This window comes from Carettochelys insculpta, unplaced genomic scaffold, assembly GCF_033958435.1.
Source record: "Carettochelys insculpta isolate YL-2023 unplaced genomic scaffold, ASM3395843v1 scaffold_0119, whole genome shotgun sequence".
Lineage (NCBI taxonomy): Eukaryota > Metazoa > Chordata > Testudines > Carettochelyidae > Carettochelys > Carettochelys insculpta.
The window spans coordinates 1-7500 of NW_027439156.1; the positions used below are offsets into that span (position 1 = coordinate 1).

At 64.3% G+C, this 7500-nt stretch overlaps 1 non-coding gene across 1 annotated transcript; it reads right to left on the minus strand.

The window, feature by feature from the left end:
* Positions 1-3441: 3441 nt before the first annotated feature.
* LOC142006733 (5S ribosomal RNA) lies at positions 3442-3560 on the minus strand. The gene has a single exon (XR_012643776.1). It is a non-coding gene; the product is annotated as a 5S ribosomal RNA (ribosomal RNA).
* Between the last annotated feature and the right edge of the window lie 3940 nt (positions 3561-7500).

A 7500-nucleotide genomic window follows, 5' to 3' on the forward strand; every position in this document is an offset into this window, starting at 1 on the left:
GGTGACCCTCGCGGGAGGGTCCGGCCGCCTCCTTTCCTCTCCCCCCCGGGAAGCGGGTTGACCTGTTGACCTGGTGGCCGATTCCCTCCCCGGGCACCAGGTCAACCTCCGCTGCTTTCAGCGGGGGTTGACCTGGTGGCCGATTCCCTCCCCGGGCACCAGGTCAACCTCCGCTGCTTTCAGCGGGGGTTGACCTGGTGGCCGATTCGCTCCCCGGGCACCAGGTCAACCTCCGCTGCTTTCAGCGGGGGTTGACCTGGTGGCCGATTCCCTCCCCGGGCACCAGGTCAACCTCCGCTGCTTTCAGCGGGGGTTGACCTGGTGGCCGATTCCCTCCCCGGGCACCAGGTCAACCTCCGCTGCTTTCAGCGGGGGTTGACCTGGTGGCCGATTCGCTCCCCGGGCACCAGGTCAACCTCCGCTGCTTTCAGCGGGGGTTGACCTGGTGGCCGATTCCCTCCCCGGGCACCAGGTCAACCTCCGCTGCTTTCAGCGGGGGTTGACCTGGTGGCCGATTCCCTCCCCGGGCACCAGGTCAACCTCCGCTGCTTTCAGCGGGGGTTGACCTGGTGGCCGATTCGCTCCCCGGGCACCAGGTCAACCTCCGCTGCTTTCAGCGGGGGTTGACCTGGTGGCCGATTCCCTCCCCGGGCACCAGGTCAACCTCCGCTGCTTTCAGCGGGGGTTGACCTGGTGGCCGATTCCCTCCCCGGGCACCAGGTCAACCTCCGCTGCTTTCAGCGGGGGTTGACCTGGTGGCCGATTCGCTCCCCGGGCACCAGGTCAACCTCCGCTGCTTTCAGCGGGGGTTGACCTGGTGGCCCATTCGCTCCCCGGGCACCAGGTCAACCTCCGTTGCTTTCAGCGGGGGTTGACCTGGTGGCCGATTCGCTCCCCGGGCACCAGGTCAACCTCCGGTGCTTTCAGCGGGGGTTGACCTGGTGGCCGATTCCCTCCCCGGGCACCAGGTCAACCTCCGGTGCTTTCAGCGGGGGTTGACCTGGTGGCCGATTCCCTTCCCGGGCACCAGGTCAACCTCCGGTGCTTTCAGCGGGGGTTGACCTGGTGGCCGATTCCCTCCCCGGGCACCAGGTCAACCTCCGGTGCTTTCAGCGGGGGTTGACCTGGTGGCCGATTCGCTCCCCGGGCACCAGGTCAACCTCCGCTGCTTTCAGCGGGGGTTGACCTGGTGGCCCATTCGCTCCCCGGGCACCAGGTCAACCGCACCCTTTTTCGGCCGCCTTCGCCTCCAAATTTTTCCCCCCGTTTCCTTGCCCACTCCTCGGTCACTTCATACGCCCTCCCCCTTACATCCACCGTACGCAACACCTCCACCGGGCTTAATAGTCCACAACCGGGACCCAGGGCCTTCCCCGCTCTCAACAACCTCCACCCACGGTCCCCCTCCACCGGGCTTAATAGTCCACAACCGGGTCCCAGGGCCTTCCCCGCTCTCAACAACCTCCACCCACGGTCCCCCTCCACCGGGCTTAATAGTCCACAACCGAGACCCAGGGCCTTCCCCGCTCTCAACAACCTCCACCCACGGTCCCCCTCCACCGGGCTTAATAGTCCACAACCGGGTCCCAGGGCCTTCCCCGCTCTCAACAACCTCCACCCACGGTCCCCCTCCACCGGGCTTAATAGTCCACAACCGGGACCCAGGGCCTTCCCCGCTCTCAACAACCTCCACCCACGGTCCCCCTCCACCGGGCTTAATAGTCCACAACCGGGTCCCAGGGCCTTCCCCGCTCTCAACAACCTCCACCCACGGTCCCCCTCCACCGGGCTTAATAGTCCACAACCGAGACCCAGGGCCTTCCCCGCTCTCAACAACCTCCACCCACGGTCCCCCTCCACCGGGCTTAATAGTCCACAACCGGGTCCCAGGGCCTTCCCCGCTCTCAACAACCTCCACCCACGGTCCCCCTCCACCGGGCTTAATAGTCCACAACCGGGACCCAGGGCCTTCCCCGCTCTCAACAACCTCCACCCACGGTCCCCCTCCACCGGGCTTAATAGTCCACAACCGGGACCCAGGGCCTTCCCCGCTCTCAACAACCTCCACCCACGGTCCCCCTCCACCGGGCTTAATAGTCCACAACCGGGTCCCAGGGCCTTCCCCGCTCTCAACAACCTCCACCCACGGTCCCCCTCCACCGGGCTTAATAGTCCACAACCGGGACCCAGGGCCTTCCCCGCTCTCAACAACCTCCACCCACGGTCCCCCTCCACCGGGCTTAATAGTCCACAACCGGGTCCCAGGGCCTTCCCCGCTCTCAACAACCTCCACCCACGGTCCCCCTCCACCGGGCTTAATAGTCCACAACCGAGACCCAGGGCCTTCCCCGCTCTCAACAACCTCCACCCACGGTCCCCCTCCACCGGGCTTAATAGTCCACAACCGGGTCCCAGGGCCTTCCCCGCTCTCAACAACCTCCACCCACGGTCCCCCTCCACCGGGCTTAATAGTCCACAACCGGGACCCAGGGCCTTCCCCGCTCTCAACAACCTCCACCCACGGTCCCCCTCCACCGGGCTTAATAGTCCACAACCGAGACCCAGGGCCTTCCCCGCTCTCAACAACCTCCACCCACGGTCCCCCTCCACCGGGCTTAATAGTCCACAACCGGGACCCAGGGCCTTCCCCGCTCTCAACAACCTCCCCCCACGGTCCCCCTCCACCGGGCTTAATAGTCCACAACCGAGACCCAGGGCCTTCCCCGCTCTCAACAACCTCCACCCACGGTCCCCCTCCACCGGGCTTAATAGTCCACAACCGGGACCCAGGGCCTTCCCCGCTCTCAACAACCTCCACCCACGGTCCCCCTCCACCGGGCTTAATAGTCCACAACCGAGACCCAGGGCCTTCCCCGCTCTCAACAACCTCCACCCACGGTCCCCCTCCACCGGGCTTAATAGTCCACAACCGGGACCCAGGGCCTTCCCCGCTCTCAACAACCTCCCCCCACGGTCCCCCTCCACCGGGCTTAATAGTCCACAACCGAGACCCAGGGCCTTCCCCGCTCTCAACAACCTCCACCCACGGTCCCCCAAGACGCACGTTCCAAGCCTTAACCCTCAGACCATCCACCCCCCGGGCGGGACCCCACACCCACCTGACCCCAACTCACTCCCACCAAAAACACCACCACCGCCACCGCCTCAACGGCCTGCCCCACCCAGCACTCCCACACACACACCTGCCCCACCAACGCTCCACACACGCTTTCTTCCCTCTCCCCGACCCGACCCAAGCCATCGCACCGCACCGGGTGAGGGCCTAAGCTTCCTCGCCCGCCCCCCCGCCCCCGACACGCAGGCAGGCAGAGGGAAAGGCCTCAGCGCCCCCCAGGACCGTCGCGCCGCCTTGGCCTCACGGCTTCCCTGCTCCCGCACGGCAGACACACGCCCCGCTCTACCCCCGCTGGGGCCAAAAGCTGCCTACGGCACCTGGGATTCCCAGGCGGTCACCCATCCAGGTACTAGCCAGGCCCGGGACGGTTTACCTTCCGAGATCGGACGAGATCGGGGGCATTCGGTCCGGTATGGCCGTAGGCCCCCGCCTCCCCGGGCTTTAGCGTCAGCAGCCTGGCCTCAGTCAGCCGGGCCCAAACAATTAACCCGGAGGCCGGGCCGAGGGAAAACTTCCTCCGAGCCGGCCCAAGGGGAAGGGAGGACGAGGACGCCGGGCCCGGGAGGTGACAGGACGTGCACGTCAGACCCGGGAAGCTGTGCGCCCCGAGGTTAACCCCCGGGCCGGGGCGGGGAGAGAAAAATGTTCTAAGTCCGGTAGGGACAGCAGGTCAACCCCGGTCCGAGGCGGGGAGAGAAATTTTCCAAGTCCGGCAGGGACAGCAGGTCAACCCCGGCCGCCGTAGCAGAGGTTGACCTGGTGTCCGATTCGCTCCCCGGGCACCAGGTCAACCTCGGGCGCTTTAGCGGAGGTTGACCTGGTGTCCGATTCGCTCCCCGGGCACCAGGTCAACCTCGGGCGCCTTAGCAGAGGTTGACCTGGTGTCCGATTCGCTCCCCGGGCACCAGGTAAACCGTGGCCGCTTTCAGCGGAGGTTGACCTGGTGGCCGATCCCCTCCTCGGGCTCCAAGTCCGGCAGGGACAGCAGGTGAACCCCGGCCGCTTTAGCAGAGGTTGACCTGGTGTCCGATTCGCTCCCCGGGCACCAGGTAAACCGTGGCCGCTTTCAGCGGAGGTTGACCTGGTGGCCGATCCCCTCCTCGGGCTCCAAGTCCGGCAGGGACAGCAGGTCAACCCCGGCCGCTTTAGCAGAGGTTGACCTGGTGTCCGATTCGCTCCCCGGGCACCAGGTAAACCGTGGCCGCTTTCAGCGGAGGTTGACCTGGTGGCCGATCCCCTCCTCGGGCTCCAAGTCCGGCAGGGACAACAGGTCAACCCCGGTTCCGGGCGGGGAGAGAAAAATTTTCTAAGTCCGGCAGGGACAGCAGGTCAACCCCGGCCGCCGTAGCAGAGGTTGACCTGGTGTCCGATTCGCTCCCCGGGCACCAGGTCAACCTCGGGCGCCTTAGCAGAGGTTGACCTGGTGTCCGATTCGCTCCCCGGGCACCAGGTAAACCGTGGCCGCTTTCAGCGGAGGTTGACCTGGTGGCCGATCCCCTCCTCGGGCTCCAAGTCCGGCAGGGACAGCAGGTGAACCCCGGCCGCTTTAGCAGAGGTTGACCTGGTGTCCGATTCGCTCCCCGGGCACCAGGTAAACCGTGGCCGCTTTCAGCGGAGGTTGACCTGGTGGCCGATCCCCTCCTCGGGCTCCAAGTCCGGCACGGACAGCAGGTCAACCCCGGCCGCTTTAGCAGAGGTTGACCTGGTGTCCGATTCGCTCCCCGGGCACCAGGTAAACCGTGGCCGCTTTCAGCGGAGGTTGACCTGGTGGCCGATCCCCTCCTCGGGCTCCAAGTCCGGCAGGGACAGCAGGTCAACCCCGGCCGCTTTAGCAGAGGTTGACCTGGTGTCCGATTCGCTCCCCGGGCACCAGGTAAACCGTGGCCGCTTTCAGCGGAGGTTGACCTGGTGGCCGATCCCCTCCTCGGGCTCCAAGTCCGGCAGGGACAACAGGTCAACCCCGGTTCCGGGCGGGGAGAGAAAAATTTTCTAAGTCCGGCAGGGACAGCAGGTCAACCCCGGCCGCCGTAGCAGAGGTTGACCTGGTGTCCGATTCGCTCCCCGGGCACCAGGTCAACCTCGGGCGCCTTAGCAGAGGTTGACCTGGTGTCCGATTCGCTCCCCGGGCACCAGGTAAACCGTGGCCGCTTTCAGCGGAGGTTGACCTGGTGGCCGATCCCCTCCTCGGGCTCCAAGTCCGGCAGGGACAGCAGGTGAACCCCGGCCGCTTTAGCAGAGGTTGACCTGGTGTCCGATTCGCTCCCCGGGCACCAGGTAAACCGTGGCCGCTTTCAGCGGAGGTTGACCTGGTGGCCGATCCCCTCCTCGGGCTCCAAGTCCGGCACGGACAGCAGGTCAACCCCGGCCGCTTTAGCAGAGGTTGACCTGGTGTCCGATTCGCTCCCCGGGCACCAGGTAAACCGTGGCCGCTTTCAGCGGAGGTTGACCTGGTGGCCGATCCCCTCCTCGGGCTCCAAGTCCGGCAGGGACAGCAGGTCAACCCCGGCCGCTTCAGCTGAGGTTGACCTGGTGTCCGATTCGCTCCCCGGGCACCAGGTAAACCGTGGCCGCTTTCAGCGGAGGTTGACCTGGTGGCCGATCCCCTCCTGGGGCTCCAAGTCCGGCAGGGACAACAGGTCAACCCCGGTCCCAGGCGGGAGAGAAAAATTTTCTAAGTCCGGCAGGGACAACAGGTCAACCCCGGTTCCGAGCGGGAGAGAAAAATTTTCTAAGTCCGGCAGGGACAACAGGTCAACCCCGGTCCCAGGCGGCAGAGAAAAATTTTCTAAGTCCGGCAGGGACAACAGGTCAACCCCGGTCCCAGGCGGGAGAGAAAAAATTTCTAAGTCCGGCAGGGACAACAGGTCAACCCCGGTCCCAGGCTGGAGAGAAAAATTTTCTAAGTCCGGCAGGGACAGCAGGTCAACCCCGGCCGCTTTAGCAGAGGTTGACCTGGTGTCCGATTCGCTCCCCGGGCACCAGGTCAACCTCTGGCGCTTTAGCAGAGGTTGACCTGGTGTCAGATTCGCTCCCCGGGCACCAGGTCAACCTCGGTCGCTTTAGCAGAGGTTGACCTGGTGTCCGATTCGCTCCCCGGGCACCAGGTAAACCGTGGCCGCTTTCAGCGGAGGTTGACCTGGTGGCCGATCCCCTCCTGGGGCTCCAAGTCCGGCAGGGACAGCAGGTCAACCCCGGTCCCAGGCGGGGAGAGAAAAAATTTCTAAGTCCGGCAGGGACAACAGGTCAACCCCGGTCCCAGGCTGGAGAGAAAAATTTTCCAAGTCCGGCAGGGACAGCAGGTCAACCCCGGCCGCTTCAGCTGAGGTTGACCTGGTGTCCGATTCGCTCCCCGGGCACCAGGTAAACCGTGGCCGCTTTCAGCGGAGGTTTACCTGGTGGCCGATCCCCTCCTCGGGCTCCAAGTCCGGCAGGGACAACAGGTCAACCCCGGTCCCAGGCGGGAGAGAAAAATTTTCTAAGTCCGGCAGGGACAACAGGTCAACCCCGGTTCCGAGCGGGAGAGAAAAATTTTCTAAGTCCGGCAGGGACAACAGGTCAACCCCGGTCCCAGGCGGCAGAGAAAAAATTTCTAAGTCCGGCAGGGACAACAGGTCAACCCCGGTACCGGGCGGGAGAGAAAAAATTTCTAAGTCCGGCAGGGACAACAGGTCAACCCCGGTCCCAGGCGGCAGAGAAAAAATTTCTAAGTCCGGCAGGGACAACAGGTCAACCCCGGTCCCGGGCGGGAGAGAAAAATTTTCTAAGTCCGGCAGGGACAACAGGTCAACCCCGGTCCCAGGCGGCAGAGAAAAAATTTCTAAGTCCGGCAGGGACAACAGGTCAACCCCGGTCCCAGGCGGGAGAGAAAAATTTTCTAAGTCCGGCAGGGACAACAGGTCAACCCCGGTCCCAGGCGGCAGAGAAAAAATTTCTAAGTCCGGCAGGGACAACAGGTCAACCCCGGTACCGGGCGGGAGAGAAAAAATTTCTAAGTCCGGCAGGGACAACAGGTCAACCCCGGTCCCAGGCTGGAGAGAAAAAATTTCTAAGTCCGGCAGGGACAACAGGTCAACCCCGGTCCCAGGCGGCAGAGAAAAAATTTCTAAGTCCGGCAGGGACAACAGGTCAACCCCGGTCCCAGGCGGCAGAGAAAAAATTTCTAAGTCCGGCAGGGACAACAGGTCAACCCCGGTCCCAGGCGGCAGAGAAAAAATTTCTAAGTCCGGCAGGGACAACAGGTCAACCCCGGTCCCAGGCGGGAGAGAAAAATTTTCTAAGTCCGGCAGGGACAACAGGTCAACCCCGGTCCCAGGCGGCAGAGAAAAATTTTCTAAGTCCGGCAGGGACAACAGGTCAACCCCGGT